At 40.7% G+C, this 25,217-nt stretch overlaps 1 protein-coding gene and 1 non-coding gene across 15 annotated transcripts in view; one reads left to right on the top strand and one right to left on the bottom strand.

Annotated features, from left to right (window-relative positions):
• Nucleotides 1-25,217, top strand: part of ERC1 (ELKS/RAB6-interacting/CAST family member 1) — a 544,893-nt gene that overhangs the window by 61,430 nt on the left and 458,246 nt on the right. The gene's annotated exons all lie outside the window — the stretch shown is intronic.
• Nucleotides 1,170-1,302, bottom strand: LOC136396092 (small nucleolar RNA SNORA41). Its single transcript, XR_010749514.1, has one exon. It is a non-coding gene; the product is annotated as a small nucleolar RNA SNORA41 (small nucleolar RNA).

Below are 25,217 nucleotides of genomic sequence, written 5' to 3'. Positions count from 1 at the left end.
CTAAGAGTTCTGTCTCTTTCTCGCAAACAACTTTTCACAGCTAAATACTGTTTGGGTGCCTCATTTAGGCTCTGGGGCTCTAATCTGGGGGCTTCAGGCCTGGGGCTGAGGATCCACACCTCTCAGTGCCACTCTCCCCACAGTGAGGGTCCTTGTGCCTCTTGGGAGCAAGGCAGCCCTTTTCATGTCCCCGTTCTTCCTTTTGATCTTCTTCTGTGGTCTTTGGTTATAGACTTTTCTTCGTTTAGTCTTAAGTTGGTTTTTCAAGATGATTGTTCTTAAATTAAATTGTAATCCTGGGAGGTAGCAGTTGGAACGTCTGCCTACTCCTTCGCCATCTTTTGGATCGCCCCCCTACTTTTTAATTGGAACTACTTCACAGTGCCTTAGAACTCCAGCTGCCGTCCTGGCCAGATAGCTCAGTTGGTTAGAGTATCATCCTGATACGCAAAGGTTGCCGGTTCAATCCTTGGTCAGGGTATATATAGAAACAGATTGCTGATTATGTCTGTCTTTCATTTCTTCTCTGGCTGAGGCTGTGCTGGAGGGAAAGGCTGGGTCCACCGACCACTTTATATGTTAAGAGATGGTGGTGCAGGTGGGCTTCCAAAGTGAGACCTATTGTGTAGACAAGCAATTAAGTATTTAGTGAAGGGTATGCCTAATAGTAGACAGGGAATTGTGGTGAAATCAGAAACTGGAGAGATTAAACGATCCCCATGATCTATCCTGAGTTGGGTTTTGAGTGGCACACTCAACAACGTGATAAGTTTGCTGAGGAAGCCACTGTCTGGGAAATGTGGACAAAGGTGTTATTAGTCCAAGCATGGGCATAAAGTCTAGCAATTTGTCAAAAAATAATAATAAAATACAATGTAGCATTGTTGTTTAGCTTTGGGAAGTGTTGTCCCTTTCCTAAAGAGGAATTTTAAATCTCCTTCAGGAGTGTAGGTCCAGCCTTCCCTTTGCAGTTTCAACAGCAGCAGCAAGATCTGAGTCCTCCTCACGCCGCACCTGCTTTATCCGTTTGTGGTGGATCCAAGGCTTGATTCCCATGAACTTTAGGGAAGAGTGTGTTGTCAGTAGGATGTCATAGGACTGGTCCATTGCTAGGCTAACTGCTGTTTAAGATCTTGCATCTTCCAGTTCTTTTTTTCTTTTTTTTCTTCTTGTGTTTGTCACATATATGCCCACTTTCCATTTTGCTAAGAAAGAGGTCTTTAACCACGTAACAATTTCTTTCCCACAGAGGAATGCCACAACTGCCACCATCAGAACAGCTGCAGACCAGTAGCTGTGGAAGCATCTTCCAGTTAGTAAGACTTGGTCTCCTGGTTGGAATGGGTGTAAGGGCTCCTCAGATGGGTAGACAGACTTGTAATGAGCAAACTTGTGCAAAGTTCTTAGTATTTACTCTTAAATGTTGTACATATTGTTTGATTTTTTTTTTGTAACAGACAGACAGAGGGACAGATAGGGACAGACAGACAGGAAGGGAGAGAGATGAGAAGCATCAATTCTTTGTTGCGGCACCTTCATTGTTCGTTGATTGCTTGCTCATATGTGCCTTGACTAGGGGGCTAAAGCAGAGTGAATGACCCCTTGCTCAAGCCAGCGACCTTGGGCTTCAAGTCAGTGACCCTGGGGTCATGTCTGTGATCCCACACTCAAGCCAGCGACCCCGTGCTCAAGCTGGTGAGCGCACGCTCAAGCTGGAGACCTCAAGGTTTTGAACCTGGATCCTCCGTGTCCCAGTCTGACGCTCTGTCCACTGTGCCACCTCCTGGTCAGGCCATATTGTTTGATTTTTAATTCATATTCTAAATCTAAAGGGGGAGTTTCTAAAACAAACTTGGGTCTCCCATAAACTATTTCAAAAGGACTTAATTCAGCCCTACTTTGGGCACTACCCTAATCTGGAGCAAGGCAGTAAAGGAGTGCCTGCTCCCATTTCAGGTTTCCTAGCATATTTTCACCAGGGTCTTTTTTGTGTGCTTCATTTTCTCAGTCTTCCCTATGGATTGGGGTCTCCAAGATGCATGTAGTTTCCATCAAATCTCTAGTACCTGTCCTATAATCTGGGAGATTTCTGAAGGGAATGACCATCCATTGTCACTTTGAGTACTGTATGGAAGTCCAAACCTAGGGATTATTTCTTTGAGTAGAAATGGTGCTACCTCAGGCTAGCCTTACAGAGGTTGAAGGGATACCCGTTTTTGTAATTATCTGGTCACTCCAGTAACTGACACAGCGGCTGAACTTTCCTCCGTTAGTTTTGTATTTAGCACTATGTAGTAACTCCAGTATCTATGAGGAAGTTCGCTGTTCCCCACTGTCAGTTATACCCAGGATTCTGTGGGGAAATAGTAACAGGTTGGGAGGTATCTAAGGGAGCCTCTGGGTCTCCTCATTCGTCATCAGATAAACGTTCCTTTCTAACCTTTCTCTTTGAGGGTTTCTCTATCCTTTTTGTTTTTTCTTTTTGAGTTTTGGGCAGTCTTTTCTTCAGTGCCCTTCTTCTTTTCAGTAGACACACTGAATGGCACCTTGTGTGTTTTTCCCTTTTCCTTCCAGGTCCCGCCACTCCTGGTTTTCCTATACTGTTTCTTCTCCTTTTGTTTTTTAAATTATTTTTTAATCTTTCAATTACAGTTGACATACCATATAATATTAGTTTTAATGTGTACAGCCCAGTGATTAGATGTTATGTATCTTACTAAGTGATCATTTTGATAAGTCTCATACCCATCTGACACTAGACATAGTTATTAGAATATTATTGACTGTTTTCCCTATGCTGTACTTCATGCCCATCGCCAGGACTGTTCTATAACAATCAATTTGTACTTCTTAATTCCTTTGACTTTTTCACCCACCGCCCCAACCTCCATCTCATGTGGCAACTGACAATATGTTCTCTGCATATGTGAGTCTGTTTCTGTTCTGCTTGTTCATTTATTTCATTTTTTAGATTCAATTGTTGATAGATATGTATTTATTGCCATTTTATTGTTCATAATTTTGATCTTTAGTTTTTCTTTTTCTTTATTAAAGAAGACCTTTTAACGTTTTATGTAATACCGGTTTGATGTTGATGAACTCTTTTATCTTTTTTTTTTCCTTTGGGAAGCTTTTTATCTGTCCTTTGATTTTAAGCGATTGCTTTGCTGGGTAGAATAATCTTGCTTGTAGGTCCTTGGATTTCATCCTTTGAATATTTCTTCCCACTCCCTTCTGGCCTAAAATGTTTTTGTTGAGAAATCAGTTGACAGTCTTATTGGAGTTTCCTTGTAGGTAACTAACTGCTTTTCTTTTACTGCTTTAAAAATTCTTTCTTTGGCTTTAAACTATTGCATTTTAATTATGATGTGGCTTGGTGTGGGCCTTTTTGGGTTCATCTTGTTGGGGACTCTCTGTGCTTCCTGGACTTGTATGTCTATTTCCTTCACCAGGTTAGGGAAGTTTTCTGTCATTTTTTCAAATTGGTTCTCAATTTCTTGCTCTCTTCTCTTTCGACACCCCAATGAGGTGAATATTGGTGTGCTTGAAGTTGTCCCAGAGGCTTCTTTAGCCATTTTCATTTTTTTTTTTTTGGATTCTTTTTTCTTTGTACTGTTCTGATGGGGCGTTTTTTCCTTCCTCATCTTCCAAATCGCCGATTTGATTCTCAGCTTGATGCGTTCTACTATTGATTCCCTGTAAATTATTCTTCATTTCAGTTAGTCTGTCCTTCATTTCTGACTGGTTCTTTTTTATGGTTTCTATGTCATTTTTTATGTTTATTATTTATTTGTTGAAGTTCTCGCTAAGCTTCTTGAACATCTTTATCACCAATGTTTGTGTTGTTATTATTATTTTTTTTTTACAGAGACAGAGAGAGAGTCAGAGAGAGGGATAGACAGGGACAGACAGACAGGAATGGAGAGATGAGAAGCATCAATCATTAGTTTCTCGTTGTGCATTGCAACACCTTAGTTGTTCATTGATTTGTTTCTCATATGTGCCTTGACTGTGGGGCTACAGCAGACTGAGTAACCCCATGCTCGAGCCAGCGACTTTGGTTCCAAGTTGGTGAGCTTTGCTCAAACCAGATGAGCCTGCGTTCAAGCTGGTGACCCGGGGTCTTGAACCTGGGTCCTCTGCATCCCAGTCCGACGCTGTATCCACTGCGCCACCGCCTGGTCAGGCTCACCAGTGTTTTAAACTCTGTATCTGGTAGATTGTTTTGTATGCAGAACCCAAGATTTAACTGTTTCAGTAATAAAAATAGCTTCTTTTTTTCTGATTATAAAAATAGTACAGAAAAGAGACAGAAAAGAAAGCAAATTTTACCCCAAGTCTTTCCATCTATAACTTTGCTATTCCACTGCTAACATTTTGATGTTTGTCCCTAATGAACTGTTTCTGTGCAGACACATATACAGATTTTACTTAGATAGAATATTATAAGTGTTATGTTTTGACCTTTTTTTAAGCCAATATTTCTACTGTATATTAAAGCCCCACGATCCATATCTAAATCATTCTTTTTAATGCCTAGTTAATTTAACATTATAGAGTTAAAAATCTTTAACATTATTTGATGGTATAAGTTAAAAACTAAACCTGGAATTCATTTTAATGAGAGACTTCAAAATAATTAGAAATTATAACTTTATTCTTTCTGAGATATAATACCAAAGTACTTTGCTTTTACTTTTTAAAAATTAAAATATAGTTAACATACAAAATGTTTTTACATTTTAACCAGTGACTAAATTTAATTTGTCACTATACAGCATTTGAATGTTTTATTATTATACTGTTGTAGTAAACATAAAGTCAAATCAATATGAAATGTAAAAAGGACAGTTATAGTGATTTAGGTGTAACCAGTTTATACCCTTTTGAGATAACTCCGTATGTTTTAAGAATTTTTTTTTCTTTTTTTTTTTTATAGGGACAGAGAGAGGGAATCAAAGAGAGGGATGGATAGGGACAGACAGACAGGAACGGAGAGAGATGAGAAGCATCAATCATCAGTTTTTTGTGGGGACACCTTAGTTGTTCATTGATTGCTTTCTCATATTTGCCATGACCGCGGGCCTTCAGCAGATGGAGTAACCCCTTGCTCGATCCAGCGACCTTGGGTCCAAGCTGGTGAGCTTTTTGCTTAAGCCAGATGAGCACGCGCTCAAGCTGGCGACCTTGGGGTCTCGAACCTGGGTCCTTCCGCATCCCAGTCCAACGCTCTATCCACTACACCACTGCCTGGTCAGGCGACTCCGTATGTTTTAACTGTGTGCCAATACCATGTGTTAATTAATGTATATCTTAGTTAAAGCCCACTGTGTAAGGCCCAACTACCAAGGTGTATCGGGTTTACTCTCTTTTCTGATAACTCCATCTGTCAACCTTATCAAGCCCATATATGACTTATGCTTGAAGTGTGATAATGTAAAACTCTATGACGTGACGAGTGGCCAAACCATATTTAAGTAGTTGGGGTGAAGATCAAGTCGGTTGCCTGAGATTCCAACACAGACTCTGTTGCCCACCACAATCATTTGACAACTGCCATGAAGCACTGTGCCTCTCCAAGCAAGTTTGTTTGGGGCCCCACCGAAGCAAGGACCTAGACTTAGCCACTCGTCTTAATTGTGAGTGAATTTTTTATTTTATTCTATTTTATTTATTTATTATTAAGTGCAAGGTAGGGAGGCAGAGAGATAGACTGCCTCGTGTGCCCCAACTGGGATCCAACTGGCAGGCCTCTTGTGGATCGATGCTCTGCCCATCTGAGACGCTGCTCCATTGCTCGGCAACTGAGCTATTTTAGCACCTGAGGTGAGGCCATGGTGCCAACCTCAGCGCCCAGGGCCAACTTGCATGACTGTGGGGTGAGGGGAGTGAAAAGAGGAAGGGAGTGGAGAAGCAGGTGGTTGCTTCTTCTGTGTGCCCTGACTGGGAACTGAACCTGGGAATTCTACATGCTGGGCCAGTGCTCTACGCTTGAGCCTGCTGGCCAGGGCCATCTGTGAGTGAATTAAAGTCTGTGTTATTTAGCTTGCTAAGAGTGTCTTTGCTATTCAATCGATTCCTAATTACTTTGATTTTACGTTATGAACTACCTAATGAACCCAGCTATAACTTAATTAAAACCAACTAAATTGTTTATCATGACATTATACTTAAAACTCTAAGTCTCCTAGAGACCTAACCTTTTTTTAAAAGAATGCTTTAAAAAAGTATTCCTCAGAAGTTTTTTGAGTCTTTAAGACTTAAAAAATGTGAAAAGAAAGAAGAAAGAACTAAAATAAACCCTAGTGTTAAGTCTTAAAAGTTAGGACAGGGTTCCTAAATTCTGACTTGGATACATCAGTATCAACAGATTCATTTGCTTAAATTACAGATTCCCAGGCCTTTTTATAAACTAAGTAAATAGCTATGGAGATGAAACTTATATTTTAAGTAAGCTTCTTTGGTGTTTCTTGTTAAAGAACCAGTTTGGGATCTTTAGAATTTAGTGTATCTAATTCTTAAACTAGTCTGTTGCTCATCTGCCACGGGGAATTTGTGATGGTTCTGTTGCCACTTTAGGTCTTCAATTGTGAAAGATGGGAGAAGAAACAAAGGGCCATCGCCTCAATGCTTCTCATTCTTTTTCTGCCATATTACACCTCAGGGTTGTGACAGACTCGTATATATAATGATTATTAACTATGAAGTGTCCACCAATAGAAGGAATGTATGTACAGAAAGAGAGTGTTTACAATCTTAGATATATTTAGTTAAGAGCAATCTAGGTGACTTTTATGTCTCCTTACCTTGGGAATTATTGATGTGCAGGATAAAATACTCAGATGATATATGACATCAGAATGGGGAAATAACTTTTCTTCCCTTAAAATTTAAGTTTCAGAAAGTGAAGTACAGCGTGAAAAGTTGATCACAGGGGTCCCCAAACTTTTTACACGGGGCCAGTTCACTGTCCCTCAGACTGTTGGAGGGCCGGACTATAAAAAAAACTATGAACAAATCCCTGTGCACACTGCACATATCTTATTTTAAAGTAAAAAAACAAAACAGGAACAAATACAATATTTAAAATAAAGAACAAGTAAATTTAAATCAACAAACTGACCAGTATTTCAATGGGAACTATGGGCCTGCTTTTGGCTAATGAGATGATCAATGTGCTCCTCTCACTGACCACCAATGAAAGAGGTGCCTCTTCCGGAAGTATGGTGGGGGCCGGATAAATGGCCTCAGGGGGCCACATGCAGCCTACGGGCCGTAGATTGGGGACCCCTGATTTATCATTCCTAAATATAAAATGACAGTACATTCTGAAAGTTTTTTAGTTTGGTGTTGAATTGTCAACATCAGGAGAGGAGCAGTGAGTTTGCTTAATTTAGTCTTGTGGTAACATCAATATAGCATAGGTCTTAGAAATTGTATCTGTATTCCTAGGGTGGTTATTAGGTTGTTTTAATTTTGTAAAAATGAGATTGATAAATTTGGAGTATATACTGCTGATATATCAGTGCACAAATATGTAGAGAATTAAGCATCATAGTGCATTGTACTTGAATATTATCCAATCTCACATGTGTTATTAATAGAAAAATCACAATTTCCGTTGACCCAAAAAGTGATCGAGCTATAACTTATTATGAATATTGTGTAAAAATTATAAATTATAAAATTTATAATTTTAAAATATGAAATTTAAAATATAAAATTAATAAACACTTCTCTTAAGTTCTACCTTTTAGGAATAGATTGTATGTATGTATAAATGTAAGTATAACGTGTGGTGTGTGTGTGTGTATTTAAATTGAAAAGTGGGTTTTGGTAGAAGTTGGATTGAGAGTCCTAGCTCTATCACTGAATTAGCTTGCCTCCTGTGTACCTTTCTGATGATGCTGAAATTATGCCCTTCCCCAAGATTGTTTTATTATCAAGCAACTTGGAAATGTCAGTTTTAGTGAGGAAAAAATTATAGGCATATGTCTTTATTTTTAAAAAATTGAGACGTAATTATGCCTGTACAAAGCTGTGATAAAAAGCAATGACAGTTTCTTTCCTAGTTATCAAGGCTACAGTCAAAGACAAAATATTTGAATCTTCTGAAAAGACTATAGCAGGCACCCAGCACTTCAGTCCAATGGAAGTGAAACAGCCCATAGGACTGTCATGCCAAAAAAACAATATGTGCTGAAGGAGGATGAGTACTGCCTTATCCAGAGTCCGCCCCTTGCCCTAATTAAACATCAAGGCTGGCAAGAATACATTCTTCCTGCACCCACTGTAATTATCACTCAGTCCTAAAATTGTATATCTTTGGTTCAAAAAACGAAGGGAGCAATTTTAAAATAAAGTGAAACGCTGCAATGAGATAATAGGGAATTAAGAATGCTAATTAATAGATTATAGTGAGCCAGCATTGGACTCTAATAAACTCTGCATTCATTATACCCTCCATAGCCCTCGAGGTCAGACATTTTCCACTCCACTATAGGATTTACAGCAGGGGTCCCCAAACTACCGGCTGGTGAGCCGAATGCGGCCCCATGAGGCCATTTATCCAGCCCCCGCCGCACTTCCTGAAGGGGCACCTCTTTCAGTGGTGGTCAGTGAGAGGAGCATAGTTCGCATTGAACTATGCTCAATACTGGTCAGTTTGTTGATTTAAATTTAGAGCATCTTCCCAAAGCGCAGAGGTTGCCAGTTCAGTCCCTGGTCAGGGCACATGCAGGAACAGATTGTTGTTCCCGTCTCTCTCTTTCCCCCTCTCACTCTCTCTCTCTCTAAAATTAACAAAATGAATATTAAAATACTTTTTTTTTACATGATTTCATTATGTTTATGTTACAAACCTAGAGTATTCCATCTGTTTCAAAGAAGACCGTTTTCTGCAATTAAGTGAAAACTGTTGAGTAGGTTTTAAAACTGCTGAGAAATTGGAAGGTTGTATTCAGAAAATGTTCTTAGTTTTGATTATCTTGCATAGATTTGATTCCCTGAGTAATTAGTAATTTATTTTTGCCACATGGCTCTTCTCTTTTTCATAGAACTTAGAATAGGTGCCCAATTCTTAGGAGAGAAGCGTACTTTTAATAAGTTTCCAGGCTTTCCTATCCTGTGAATTCATGGGGTATATATGTCTTGTTTATCCCTGGTACAGAGTATTTTCAAAGGTAAAAGAGTACCTACTTAAATGATAGTGGGTAAATTACTGAATTTCCCTTGGTATTTCTGAAGATAGGTACTTAGTTTTAAGATATATTATATTGGTTCTCAATTGTTAGGAAGTTGTAGGAATATTGGCCACCACAAAAACTTGGAGGCAGAAGGCATTTCTTGGGTTTAGGGTGGGAGAGGGCTAGGGTTGCTAGCTGTCTTGCAGCGCTTCGGAAAGCCCTGATACTGAAAAGTTCTCTCTCATTTCATTGATTTTCAAATGTCTTGTCAGAAGTTTGTGTAGGTGAAACATCTGTTTATAATAACCTAAACCTTGATCCTACCTACATAAGTGTACATTACCAAATTAGCATTTCCTGGCTATAGTATGCATTAGATTTATTAGTAGTGGGATGATTGTGTAAGGTGATAGAAGATTGTACTTTTTTTGTTTGAATGTCACCTAGAGTTTTTATCATTTTAGAAAATTATTTCAATAGCAGCATTACATTATTGGCCAGTGCAACCACCTAGTCAGCCTCTGTTGTGTGCACATGAGTCTTTTGATTGTAGCTGTCTGTAGCATTTACATATTAACATTATTATATTTTAATTTTTTTTGTGTGTGTGACAGAGACAGAGAGAAGGACAGATAGGTACAGACAGGAAAGGAAAGAGATGAGAACCATCAATTCTTTGTTGTGGCACCTTAGTTGTTCATTGATTGCTTTCTCATATGTGCCTTGACTGGGGGGCTACAGCAGACTGAATGATCCCTTGCTCAAGCCAGATAAGCCCGCGCTTAAGCTGGCGACCTCGGGGTCTCGAACCTGGGTCCTCCACATCCCAGTCCGACACTCTATCCACTGCACCACCACTTGGTCAGGCTTTAATTTTTTTATTTTTAAATTTTATTTAGAAAATTAAATTTAATGGGGTGACATTGATCAATAAGAGTACATAGGTTTCAGGTGAACATTTCTATAGCATTTGAACTGTTCATTATGTTGTATACCCATCACCCAAAGTCAAATCATTTTCTGTCACTGTATATTTGTCCCTCCTTGCTTCCCTCTACCCCTGCCCCATAACCACTCCACTTTTATCTATATATGTCCATGAGTTTCAGTTTTCTATCCCATATATATGGGATATATATTTGTATAAGGCCCTAATTCAACTGATTGATACAACTAAGACACTTCTGGGAATTAAAAATTGACTATTGATGTTCTTTTTTTTGTTTTTTAAGATTTTATTTATTGATTCTACAGTGGGGTGGGGGGGGCAGAGGGGAAGCACAGTACTAGCCTATAGTTGCTTCACTCTAGTTGTTCACTGTTTGCTTGTTGTATGTGCCTGGATCGGACAAGCCCAGGGTTTTGAACCAGTGACCTCAGCATTCCAGGTTCACACTCCATCCACTGTTTCACTACAGGCCAGGCTTAACTATTGACATTCTTTCCAAGATAGGCAGCATAAAATCAGTGCTTGCATATAAAGAGCAAAGAGCCTTCATGTGAATTTCATCACTTCTCAAAGGAAGAAAATGCTTTTATGGTTGTTGTGTTAGTTAAATGAGATTTAAAAGGATAATGCATATAAAATGATGCACAAGCCTTAATGGTGTTAATAAATGTTAATTGAATTAGAATCAAGTTAGATATTTTATACATACAACTAATACTTTGTAATATTAAAAGAAAATTTTTTTTAAGTGAGAGGTGGGGAGGACTCTTGCATGAGCCCTGATCAGGATCCACCCAGCAAGCCTGTTACCAGGGGATACTGTGCCCTGCTGGGCTGCAGCTCCGTTGCTTGGCAATAAAACTATTTTAGCACCTGAGGCAGAAGCCACGGAGCCATCCTCAGTTCCTGGGACCAACTTTACTTGAGCCATGGCTGTGGTAGGGGAAGAAAAAGAGAGAGAGACAGAGAGAAAGAGGATATAGAGAAGCAGATAGTCACTTCTCCAGTGTGCTCTGACCGGAAATTGAACCTGAGACTTCAACACAATGGGCCGAAGCGCTACCTCTGAGCCAACCAGCCAGGGTTAACATTTTTTGAAGTACAAAGTATACCTTACAATCTGCTATGAGACCAGAAATAGTAGCATGGCATCTATACACTATTTTTAGAAAGTGAGTCACAATGAATGTATTTTATTTGGGTAACTAATCACTATCAGGATAGCCTAGTATTCCTAAAGGAGTTACCAGAAACTTTGAATAGGGTAATTAGCTCTCAGGATTTTCAGTTACAGTCATATCCATTTAACATTTTTATTTTCACAATAACTCATCCATGAATTATAGATTGCTTCCCCCCCCCCCAAAAAAGTAATATTTCTGGAAATAAATTTTTTACTTGTTCTACTTTTTGTGGTGAGGAGTTTTTGGCTAGATTCTGCAAATATTTTCTCTATGTGCCTTCTATGAAGGAGATTTAACTTTCTGAAGAATGTGAGTTTCGTAAGCTCCAAAGACTTCTGTGAAAGAGTAAACGTTAAATTAAGAAAAAGGGAAGAGGTGTGATATAAGTGATCAATTGAACAGATGGTAAAGGTGTAATTTGATTAGTTTAATCAGTCTATCTAAGCATGTGTAAATGACACAGAGAGGACTGTACTTCTCTTGTTTTGATTAGGTGGAAGCTTTACATTAATAATTCCCAGACTTGGATTTCACACACCAGTGCAATAAAAATACAGACTCCCTCCCCCCCCACCATAAAAATAAGGTGAGGGGGTTGGGAGCCAAAATGGATTGTCAAATACAATTAAAAAACATAAATGATCATATCTTCCTATTGCCATTTTATAAGAGAAAAAGATGTTTTAACCCCAAAGGAGTTAGACTTGCGTAATCTCAGAGTACAGGACAGTTCTTACCAAGAAAATATATAGCTTTTGATTTTAGAGTGACAGTTTTATTAAGGATTGGTGGAAACTTGTTCATGGCCTGGTATTCGAGAACATTGGTATACAGCAGGGGTAGTCATATTTGGTCTGTGGCCAAATCCTGACTATAGGATTTGTACATCCCCCTACAAATGATTTTTAAAGTTTTAAATGATTGAAAAAATCAAAAGAAGAATAATATTTTGAGGCACATGAAAATTGTATGAAATCTAAACTTCCATATCTAAAAATAAAGTTTTATTGGAACATAGCCATACTTACTTATTTATATATTGTCTGGAACTATTCCCATTACAGTGGTATAGCTGTGTAGTTGTGACAAGAGTCCATATGACTCTTTAAACCTGAAATATTTAATATCTGGCCCTTAACAGAGAAAGTTTGCTGACATCTGGTTTAGACAACAGAATAGTAATAACTAACAGACAACTGCTGCTACTAAGTGGTAGTAGTAATAGATAACAAGTAGTAATAGCTAATAAGTGTAATAGCTAACAGACTACTATGACTACAACTATTACTAAGGAGCAAGCCCAGTTTTTATGTGCTCTACCTATATTATTAATCATCATACATCTTATGACAGAAATGCTGTTATTTTTGTTGTTGTTGCTTTTAAAGAGAGAGAATAAGGGAGAAAGAGAGAGAGAAACATCAGCTTGGTTTCTTCACTTTATGCATTCATTGGTTGATTCCCATATGTGCCCTGACCAGGGGTCAAATGTGCAATCTTAGCATTTCAGGACAACACTCTAACCAACTGAACTACCTGGCCAAGGTCTGTCATTTTTATTTTACTGGTATGGAAACTGAAGCTTAGAACGAATAAGTAAATTGCTGATGGTCACACAGCTGTTAAGTGGCAGAGTCAGAACTCAAGCTCAGACAGTATGTGCCTTTGTGCTCCTTCCTACTGTACTGGACTCTCAGAAAAAGACAAAGAGGACACTCTGGGACACAAACATAGTCTTCACATTTACCTTAATTATTAATTATTTTAGAAAAAGAGGGAAGTAGCTTCATTCTATAGTTGTTCAAATCATTGAGTAGTAGAGTGGAAAAAAAAATTGAGGTCTAGTGGTTATACTTTGATTTAAACATTACCTGTATTTTGAAATTTAAAAATGTTGGTAACTAATATTTACTTAGTTTTATGATCCTCTGAAGCCTGAGATCTCCTGTGTCCGAAACTGATTTTAATAGCTTTAAGAGTAGACAGGAAATAAGACTGACATTTAAGATTTTTCCCCCCCAATACATATATTTAATTGCCCAGTGACTTTCCCTTATTAAAGGTGGAATCCTAAAGACTGGACTGCAGTGCTTTTCAGGGGTGAGAGTGGTGACGAGGGGGGTTGGAGAGGAGATTAGGTGATGGGGGTGGGGCAGAGGTAAAGTTGATTTTTTGTTTTGTTTTTACTTTGTGGTTCACTTTTACCTTCATATTTGGAAATTGCTTTTTCTTCTCTCTTCACTTGGAGAAAATATTTATAGGTTAGGAATATAATGCAAATAAAACTGTCAGTGTGTTCTAAACTAGAGAGAATTTGTTCAAGTGTTGACTTGTTTCTGAATGTTGCATGTGTGTGGTTTCTCTTTGGCTGTGTTGTTGGTCTTCCTAATAGCAAGATGGAGGTTACAGTATTGGTAGAATTACAGTGTTGGTAGTTTTTATTTTCCCTCTTACCCATTTCATTCATAATTTGACACTAATTATTTTGAAAACTGTTGCTTGTTACAAGAGTTATCTGGAGTTAAAATCTAAAACTTGACTCTGTTTAGGTTGAGGTGGCATTTTATAGTCTTTAACAGCTACTGCCACCACTTTTTTTTGTGACAGATGGCTTACCCTCCTGGTTGCTGATTTTGTTTTTCAAAGAATAAATACCATGTGTTCCCCTCTTGGCTATGATTATCTTCTGCCCACTCATTGGCTTCAGAGGAACTTGAAATTGGATGTACTTGCTACTGGCACTTATGGCAGGAATTGGATACAACTGTGACTCTTAATAGAAGAATTGTAGCCTCCTAAAATTATCTTTGTCCTACCAAGAGTAAAGTGAATATTATTACTTTTTTAGAATATACTTTATTATTTTTTTTTGTATTTTTCTGAAGCTGAAAACAGGGAGGCAGTCAGGACAGACTCCCGCATGCGCCCGACTGGGATCCACCCAGCATGCCCACCAGGGGGCGATACTCTGCCCATCCGGGGCATCGCTCTGGCGCGACCAGAGCTACTCTAGCGCCTGGGGCAGAGGCCAAGGAGCCATCCCCAGCGCCCGGGCCATCTTTTGCTCCAATGGAGCCTTGGCTGCGGGAGGGGAAGAGAGAGAGAGAGAGAGAGAGAGACAGGAAGGAGAGGGGGAGGGGTGGAGAAGCAGATGGGCGCTTCTCCTGTGCGCCCTGGCCAGGAATCGAACCTGGGACTTCCGCACGCCAGGCCGATGCTCTACCACTGAGCCAACCAGCCAGGGCCAGAATATAATTTTTTTGGTTTTTTTTTTTGTTGTTTTTTTTTGTATTTTTCTGAAGCTGGAAACGGGAGAGACAGTCAGACAGACTCCCGCATGCGCCCAACCAGGATCCACCCGGCACGCCCACCAGGGGGCGTCGCTCTGCCGCGACCAGAGCCACTCTAGCACCTGGGGCAGAGGCCAAGGAGCCATCCCCAGTGCCCGGGCCATCCTTGCTCCAATGGAGCCTCGGCTGCAGGAGGGGAAGAGAGAGACAGAGAGGAAGGAGAGGGAGAGGGGTGGAGAGGCAGATGGGCGCCTCTCCTGTGTGCCCTGGCCGGGAATCGAACCCGGGATTCCCGCACGCCAGGCTGACGCTCCACCACTGAGCCAACCGGCAGGGCCAGAATATACTTTTAATTGATGTTGTATAGTATATATATTTTTAGTAGCATATTTATTACAAGGTAGGTTTTAAAATCTGAATTTCACATACTCAGATTTATGGTATATTAGACTGCAGTCTGTTCGTACAAGATATACCGTATTTTTCTCTCCATAAGATGCACCTTTTCCCCCCAAAAGTGGAGGGGGAAATGCCCGTGCGTCTTATGGAGCAAATGTTCATTTTTTTTTAGCTGCTGCAGATTCCCGGACAACTAGAAGAGTATTTGAACATTAAAGTCTCTTCTCATTTGTTAAAATAGTGCTAATGGTTGTTAATACTGCTGTTGAGTTTACGTTGTTGAAATATTATTGTGGTATATTTTATTAAATATTTTAACACACCATTTGGTTCAGAATATTTTTTTTCTTATTTTCCTCCTTAAAACTTTAGGTGCATTTTATGGAGCGAAAAATACAATAGATTAAGTTAATCTAGTTTTACTGAGTATAATGAATGTAATCATGAAAAGGATTTATATCACAGAGACTTCAGACATAATTGAAATTGTCATGTGTGGTGTTGAACTTACATTTGAATGTTTTGTGGTACATAGAGTGGACAATAAAATATCTGTCTATTTTATCTTTCTTGCTCAGTATCTCTCTTGTCCTTTGGTGGATATAAATGACATTATTTTAGTCTAAATAGGAGCCAGTTTAGTTCTGTGAAAATTCTGTTCATATATATAGGTATGGTGTTTGGCTTTAAAAATGATCTGCTAGGGCCTAACCTGTGGTGGTGCAGTGGATAAAGCGTTGACCTGGAATGCTGAGGTCACCGGTTCAAAAACCCTGGGCTTGCCTGGTTAAGGCACATATGGGAGTTGATGCTTCCTGCTCCTCCCCCCTTTCTCTCTCTCTCTCTCCTCTCTCTCTCAAAATGAATAAATAAAATCTAAAAAAAAAGAATTAATGGAAAAATGATCTGCTAGTTCAGAGGAAACAAATACAGGGTATACTTAAGATAAATATAAACAAATATTTGTATATTGCCTTCTTTAGTGTTGGAATTTGGAATTGCAGTCCTCAAAAGTCACTGTTCTGTGAGAGCCTCCTGTATTTGACTGAGTGTATCTAGTAAAATGATGGTAAGTGTTATTCACCCATGGCAGACAGTCTCCAAATCTGTCTTCATAATCTTTCCACCTGAAATACAGCTCATGGTTCTCAACTTTGGCTGATTGTTGGCATCACTTGAGAAACTTAAGGAAAATAAAAAAGATGCCTGGTCTCATCCTCACCCCCAGAGATGATCATTTAGTTTGGGCTAAAGCATGGTCTCTCTAGATAATGCTGACGTATAGTCAAAGTTTAGAGTTACTGGCTACCACTAATGGTATGTGAATTGTAATCTATTTCAATATTCTGTCTAGTGAGGTATAATATTTTGTAACGTCATAATACATGAACATTTAGCTTGGCCTGTGGTGGCGCAGTGGATAGAATTTTAACCTGGAACACTGAGGTTGCCGGTTTGAAATCCTGGGCTTGCCTGGTCAAGGCACATACAATAAGCAACCAATAAACAGCTATAATGAAGCAACTGTGGGTTGATTCTTCTCACTCTTCTCCTGCTCCCTCTTTCTGTAAAATCAATAAATCTTAAAAAATATATATGGACATTTAAAAACAATTTACAATTTGAATGGATAGATCAGGGGTCGGGAACCTTTTTGGCTGAGAGAGCCATGAACGCCACATATTTTAAAATGTAATTCCGTGAGAGCCATACAGCGACCCATGTACGTTATGCATTATCCAATAAAAATTTGGTGTTGTCCTGGAGAACAGTTGTGATTGGCTTCAGCCACTTGTAACCATGGACATGAGCGGTAGGAAATGAATGGATTGTAATACATGAGAATGTTTTATTTTTTTTTAACACTTTTTTTTTTATTATTAAAGATTTGTCTGAGAGCCAGTTGCAGCCATCAAAAGAGCCACATCTGGCTCATAAGCCATAGGTTCCCGACCACTGGGATAGATATTGTTTATCATTGGAATTTAAGAGACAAATATAACCTGAGGGTGATTAGATTGTACCAACCAGTATTTTGTGACATTTTAAAGATTTCGTGTCTCAAGGTTACTGGAAAGGTGAATGAGCATGGAACAGGAGATGGTCAGATTGAAATAGAAATAATGCATAGGGCTGTTGTTAAGGAGGATGAGAAGTGTGAAGAGAAGAGAGCAAAATTAGAATGAGCCCTGGCTTCTGGGAGACTTGCAATAAAGGGGTGGAATGGGAAGTCAGGATGGGATCCAAGTCTTGAAACAGAAACTGTACTTCTTCCTCAGCCAGCAGATGTAGCTGGAGCTCATCCTCTGTGAAACCAGGAAGAGGTGGTAGTAAAATAAATGGAAGGAGAAGGTTGCCTTTTACATCTGAGCTTGTTCTCTGCCTAGTGGCAGGAAGCTCAAATACCTCTTATTAGAGCATTTCTCAAGCTTAAATAAAAATCACCTGGATCTCACTCCCAAAGTTTGTGCTTTAGGATTTTTAAAGGTTGTATTTATTGAGTTTTAGAGAGAGGAATGTGGGTGCTGTGGAGGAATGGGAAGCATCAATTCATAGTAGTTGCTTTCCATGTGTGCCTTGGGTTTTGAACCGGTGACCTCAACATTGCAGGTTGAATGCTTGACCCGTTGCACCACCACAGGTCAGGCAGGAATCTGTATTTTTTTTTCTTAAGTGAGAAGTGGGGAGGCGGAGTGACAGACACCTGAATGCGCCCAACTGAGACTAACCAGCAAGCCCCCACCTGGTGACGATCTGCCCATCTAGGGTGTTGCTCCATTGCTGGGCCACAGCTATTTTAGTGCCTGTGGTGAGGCCATGGAGCCATCCTTGTCGCCTGGGGCCAACTTGCTCCAACTGAGCCATGGCTGCAGGAGGAGAAGAGAGAGAGAGAGAGAGAGAGAGAGAAGGGGGGGGGTGGAGAATCAGGTGGTCACTTCTCCTGTGTGCTATGACCAGGAATTAGATGCGGGACATTCACACTTTGGCCAGCGCTCTACTGCTGAGCCAATTGGCCAGGGCCAGGAATCTGTATTTTTAATAAGCAGATTGGTCAGGTTAATCAAACCTGGTGTTTGCTTAACATCTTTGTAGTGTTTGTCCTGACCTTTGTACTATTCTTTAGTGTTTTTAAAAAAAAAAATACTGACTTTTAAAAAAATGGAATCTTATTTTAAAATGAAATTCTCACTGTCTTACATGGAACACATATTATTTGCAATAAAAATGCTATAAAAGTAAATACATAGCTAGCTATTTTAAAAAGGTCCTATATCTATATATCACTGAAGATTGATTATCTTGAATATCAATTTAAGAAATATGCCTTTTAGCCTGACCAGGCGGTGGTGCAGTGGATGGAGCGTAGGACTGGGATGCAGAGGACCCAGGTTTGAGACCCTGAGCTCGCCAGCTTGAGCGTGGGCTCATCTGGTTTGAGCAAAAGCTCACCAGCTTGAGCCCAAGGTCACTGGCTCGAGCAAGGGGTTACTCAGTCTGCTAGAGGCCCGTGGTCAAGGCACATACGAAAAAGCAATCAATGAACAACTAAGGTGTTGCAAGGCGCAATGAAAAACTAATGATTGATGCTTCTCATCTCTCTCTGTTCCTGTCTCTCTGTCCTTCTCTCTGACTCTCTCTCTGTCTCTGAAAAAAAAAAAAAAAGAAATATGCCTTTTGTGATTCTCATACAAGTAGTTTTCTCATTATGCTTGGAAATATAGACAAATAGAGATGAAAAATGTTATGTAGCTTGAGTGGTTTTCAGTTCTGGTTACACACTAGAATTTCATGAGGAGCTTTCAAAAGATACTTTTGGCCAGTCACTGCCCCCAGAAAAAGGGATTTTATTGGTATTTGATAGAACCTGGGTGTCAGTATTTTTAAAATAGTCTTTCCCAGATAATGTAATCATAATGTATATTTTGAAATGAGAATTTAGGGATTTTGAAAAGTACAATATAAATAGACTAAGAAACATAAACTCATGAATGCTAAAAGAATTTTCGGGGTAGAATTAGAAATACTACTAGGGGTGTGGCAGGAAGGAGGGGAAAGAAGGTGAATTGGTAAAGCAACAAGTTTTTTGTTCTTTTTTTGAGAGAGAGAAAGAGATGGAGAGAGGGGGAGAGACAGACAGGGACAGGCAGACAGGAAGGGAGAGGGGTGAGAAGCATCAACTCATAGTTGTGGCACTTTTAGTTGTTCATTGATTGCTTTCTCCTATGTGCCTTGACCATGGGGGCTTCAGCCAAGCCAGTGGCCTTTGGACTCAAGCCAGCGACCAGAGGGTTATGTCTGTGATCCCACACTCAAGCCAGCGACCCTGCACTCAATCTGGTGAGCCCACACTCAAGTCGGTTGAGCCTGCATTCAAGCTGACGACCTCAGGGTTTCGAACGTGGGTCCTCGGTGTCCCAGGTTGATGTTCTGTGTGTACTGTGCCACTGCCGGGTCAGGCCCAAGGCTTTTTGTTTATTCTAATCTTCTCTGCCTCAGCTTGCTTCTCTTGTTTTCAGTTCTCAGTGAATGGTAAAATATTTTATCTAGTCATATGGTCCTCAAACTTAAGTGTGCATTATAATGATGGGTAAGGTTTGTTAAAAAACAAATTGCTGGGCCCCACCCTCAGAGTTTCTGATTGAGTAGTTATAGATGGGGCCCCAGAATTTGTATTTCTAACAATTTCCCAGGTGATATTGATGCTGCTGACCAGGTATCACACTTGAAGAAATACTAATTTAGGCAACCAGCTAGAAACCTAGAATATTAGATTTATTCTCACTCCATCTATTCAGAACACTTTAAAAATAATGAAACAGTCCCGAACCCATGTATCCATTACCTAGAATTAGCAAATGTTAATGATATGTGGAGAGTATTAATTATGAATTAATATTTTTTGGGGTCACATTTGGCTGTTGTACCTTAATTCACACTTTTGAGTCCAAGAGGTGAAATATGGCAGCTTTCTGGGTTTGAAATGAGTGCTTTTTAGGGTAAACTGCTATAATCTTGAAGAGGCAACTATACTTTCTTGCTTGTTTGATCAGTCTTTTTTTAGGTAACAAAGTGAGATAAGGACAGAGAAAAAGTACAATGTAGATTAGATGCTCAGTCTGAGAAAAACATTAAAAAGTATTATGTATTTTTTTTTTTTTTTTTTGTATTTTTCCGAAGCTGGAAACAGAGAGAGACAGTCAGACAGACTCCCGCATGCGCCCGACCGGGATCCACCCGGCATGCCCACCAGGGGCAAAGCTCTGCCCACCAGGGGGCGATGCTCTGCCCCTCCGGGGCGTCACTCTGCCGTGACCAGAGCCACTCTAGCGCCTGGGGCAGAGGCCAAGGAGCCATCCCCAGCGCCCGGGCCATCTTTGCTCCAATGGAGCCTTGGCTGCGGGAGGGGAAGAGAGAGACAGAGAGGAAGGAGGGGGGGGTGGAGAAGCAAATGGGCGCTTCTCCTATGTGCCCTGGCCGGGAATCGAACCCGGGCCCCCCGCACGCCAGGCCGACGCTCTACCGCTGAGCCAACCGGCCAGGGCCGTATTATGTATTTTTACAAATGAAGTTATCAGATGCAGTCATTTTATCCTGTTTTTCTATTTAACAGTTTATTTGAGTAGCTCAACAGAATTAATAAACTGAATTTATTACTTATTAATAATCAATTTATTACTTGTCTGTCTATGAAAATGGGAGGAGAAAGGTAAGCTGCTATATATGGTGGTATAAAAAATTGGTGTTGTGAAAACATTGGAGTTTATAATCTGAAGGGATAACTATCATTTGTTCAGTATAATCAGTGCTGTCAATTTGATTATGGAACAGTTAAAAAGTTGTTTTGGGTTTTTTTTGTATTTTTCTGAAGCTGGAAACGGGGAGAGACAGACTCCCGCATGCGCCCAACCGGGTTCCACCCGGCACGCCCACCAGGCGCGAGGCTCTGCCCACCAGGGGGCGATGCTCTGCCCCTCCGGGGCGTTGCTCTGCCGCGATCAGAGCCACTCTAGCGCCTGGGGCAGAGGCCAAGGAGCCATCCCCAGCGCCTGGCCATCTTTGCTCCAATGGAGCCTTGGCTGTGGGAGGGGAAGAGAGAGACAGAGAGGAAGGAGGGGGGGGAGTGGAGAAGCAAATGGGCGCTTCTCCTATGTGCCCTGGCCGGGAATCGAACCCGGGTCTCCCTCACGCCAGGCCGACGCTCTACCGCTGAGCCAACCGGCCAGGGCCAAAAAGTTTTGATTAGTCTTGTGTAGCTTTTGGTCACACATTATATAGTTGCAATATGGTAGAGATCTCTGCAGTCATGTTTGTTTTATCAGGTAGAAATGATGCTGTTTTTATATTCTTCTGAATGGCTTTATTGATCATATATGTATCTTTTCATTTTGGAGTTAATGTTAGGATTCCTCGAAGTTGCTAGTTTCTCTGATTTTTTCCTCACTGTTTTTGTTTGTTTGTTTGTTTTAAGTGAGAGGAGGGGAGATAGATAGACTCCCGCATGCACCTCGACTAGGATTCACCCGGCAACCCCCATCTGGGGCTGGTGCTCAAATCAGCTGAGCTGTTTTTAGCGCCTGAGGCTGACATTGGGACCGAGGAGCTATCCTCAATCAGTGCCTGGGGCCAACGCCAATTGAGCCACTGGCTGCAAAAGGGGAATAGAGAGAGAAGGGGGAGACGAAGGGGAAGAAGCAGATGGTCACTTCTCCTGTGTGCCCTGACAGGGGATTGAACCTGGGATATCTGCACGCTGGGCTGATGCTATATCCACTGAGCCAACCCGCCAGGGCCTCCTCACTGTTCTTTGAAGTGAGGATTTGTATATGACTTTGGAAAGTATGACCTTACTGTCTGATGAAAATCCTTGTATCGCTTCAATTTGTTTCCCTTTCTCCCATCTTCCCTTCTACCTGTTCATCCTTTCATTCATTGATCCATTCTTTATATCACATTTCCTGTAATTATCCTGTTGCCACACTGTTTTTATTTTCCAGTCTCTTTCCCTGTTTGCTTTATGTTTCCTCTTGCTCGATCTCTTTATCTTCATTCATAAAGTAGACCTTAGAAAAATAATCCTTTCTATTTTTCTTTTAACAAAGAGGTCAGCTTGTATTTTCAGCTCACCTATTAAGTATATGCAGGTAGTAGAGGTTAAGTAAAGGCAGAGACTTGGCAAATTCTGATGTGTTTGTTTCAGTTTTCATACAGTGTGGGGATTTGGTCTTTTCTCTCTGGAAGTCAACTCTTTTTTTTTTTTTTTTTTTATTTTATTTTTTTTATTTTTTTCATTTTTCTGAAGCTGGAAACAGGGAGAGACAGTCAGACAGACTCCCGCATGCGCCCGACCGGGATCCACCCGGCACGCCCACCAGGGGTGATGCTCTGCCCACCAGGGGGGCGATGCTCTGCCCATCCTGGGCGTCGCCATATTGCGACCAGAGCTACTCTAGCGCCTGAGGCAGAGGCCACAGAGCCATCCCCAGCGCCCGGGCCATCTTTGCTCCAATGGGGCCTTGGCTGCGGGAGGGGAAGAGAGAGACAGAGAGGAAAGCGCGGCGGAGGGGTGGAGAAGCAAATGGGCGCTTCTCCTGTGTGCCCTGGCCGGGAATCGAACCCGGGTCCTCCGCACGCTAGGCCGACGCTCTACCGCTGAGCCAACCGGCCAGGGCTGGAAGTCAACTCTTTTTATTTTTTCCTTCCTTGACAAAGGAAGTGTGGTCATGAAGTTACCTTGACTTTCTAGGCAGTATTTGCTCATCTTTTAAATGTTTGCAATAATTAGGACCAGCGTCAGAGGCACACTTGCTGTATTATCTTTAGTCTACTAGTCTCCTATATTCAGAAGGACATATATTTACATATAGGTTGTTATTATGATTTTTAACTGAATTCTCCATATTTCTGGGTAAGGATCTAAAAATTCACAGAGAGGATATTATTTTAAATGTATGCTTTAAAAATCATGTGTTCACAGTTTATATTATCACAATAATCAATTCATGAGGATTAGCCAAACTTTGAAATGTAAGGTCAAACAGTACCTGACTTTTTGTAGAGTGCTGCTCTAAGGCCAAATGGTTTTCTAGGACATGGGCACATTGTATAGTATGATAAACAGTTGGAATTGGTTAGGAACTGCATGTGTCCAGCTCTTTACGATAATTGTTTTTGCTTGTCATTTGTATGTCATTAGGATTCTTGCCCCGTCCTCTTTTTAAAAAATTCACTTATGTTTTGTACCTTACCTGTTTGTATATTTACCTGACCTTAGGTATTGCAGTCAAAGTTCAGCATTTAGGCAAACTGAGAGGTAGTGTTAGCTGTTTTTCTTGTTGTAGGTCACTATGTACTTCCTGGGGTGGAATGCTTTATGAGTATTCAGATGTTTTCCTAATGAGAGAAGAGACCTTCATTTTTGCATATTTCCTATTTCAACATAGCACTGTCTAAACAGTCTTTCAGTAACTATTTATTGAGTGCCTGCTAGGATGACCAGTAGTACACTGGGTGCTTTGAGTTTTGTTTGTTTTTTTAAAGAAAAAGAGTGGGAGAGAAATAGACATTGATTTGAGGAGTTTAAAACCACATTATCATGAAATTATATAGCAAGAGGGTTCCATAAAGATGAGGTTTTGGAGGGGCAGAATTCTAGAGTATTTTGGCCTGGACTAGCTTCCAGATCATACGAATAAACTCTTTTCTCACTGAGGTACAACTTGGTCATATAAGGGGATATTAAGGACTACATATTTTTTTTGACAGAGACAGAGAATCAGAGAGAGGGACAGATAGGGACATACAGAAATGGAGAGAGATGAGAAGCATCAGTTCTTTGTTGCAGCTCCCTAGTTGTTCATTGATTGTGTTTTCATATGTGTCTTGACCAGTGGACTACAGCAGAGCAAGTGACCCCTTGCTCAAGCCAGTGACCTTGGACTCAAGCCAGCAACCTTGGGCTTCAAGCCAGCGATCTTTGGGCTCCAGCCAGCGACCGTGGGGTCATGTCTATGATCCCACGCTCAAACCAGCAACCCTGTGTTCAAGCTGGTGAGCCCATGCTCAAGCCGAATGATCCTGTGCTCAAGCTGATGACCTTGGGGTATCTAACCTGGATTCTCCATGTCCCAGTTTGACGCTCTATCCAAGCCAAGGATATCTTTAAGTTTGTTATTTTATATGTAGCTTTTAAAAATCAGTATATCTTAAAATATGTAGTGCATTTCCCACAATTTCAGGTTTTAAAAATATTAAAGTTGTACAATGGTCATGGTATATTAGGAGAATGTTATATATGTGGTATGTATATTATGATCAGGTCTTTGGAAACAGTATAGAGTCATTATAACAAAGTTAAATTGCCAGCTATGGAGTTAAACAGCTAGGTGGTTCAGTCACTTGGTTCCCTTATTTGTCAAGTTAAAACAATAATAGTGCATCATGGTGGAGATGTAAGGATTATACAAGATAAGATACATAAAACATTTAGAATAGGGATTGGCATGTGGTAAGAACTGATTATATGTTAGCGATGACACACACACACACACATATCTATATATATATATATATATTTTTTAATTTTTGACAGAGAGAGAGAGTGAGAGAGAGGGACATACACAGACAGGAAGGGAGAGAGATGAGAACCATCAATTCTTTGTTGCGGTTCCTTAGTTGTTCATTGATTGCTTTCTCATATGTGCCTTGACCTGGGGGGGCTACAGCAGAATGAGTGACCCCTTGCTCAAGCCAGCGACCGTGGGCTCAAGCCAGTGTCCTTGGGCTTCAAGCCGGTGACCTCGAGATGTTGAACCTGGGTCCTCTATCCCAGTGAGATGTTCTATTCACTGTGCCACTGCCCGGCCAGGCTGATTCCTTTTATTTTTAGTGTAATCCTTTTTTTTTTTTTTTTGTATTTTTCTGAAGTGAGAAGCAGGGAGGCAAAGAGACAGATTCCTGCATGCGCCAGACCGGGATCCACCCAGCAAGACCACTAGGGACGATGCTCTGCCCATCTGGGGTGTTGCCTGAGGCGGAAGCCATGAAGCCATGCTCAGTACCTGGGCCAACTTTGCTCCAGTGGAGCCTTGGCTGCGGGAGGGGAAGAGAGAGACAGAGAGAGGAAGGAGAGGGGGAGGGGTGAAGAAGCAGATGGGCGCTTCTCCTGTGTGCCCTGGCTGGGAATCAAACCTGGGACTTCCACACGCTGGGC

This window comes from Saccopteryx leptura, chromosome 2, assembly GCF_036850995.1.
Source record: "Saccopteryx leptura isolate mSacLep1 chromosome 2, mSacLep1_pri_phased_curated, whole genome shotgun sequence".
Classification (NCBI taxonomy): domain Eukaryota; kingdom Metazoa; phylum Chordata; class Mammalia; order Chiroptera; family Emballonuridae; genus Saccopteryx; species Saccopteryx leptura.
This window is presented reverse-complemented; position numbering and strand designations above follow the sequence as displayed.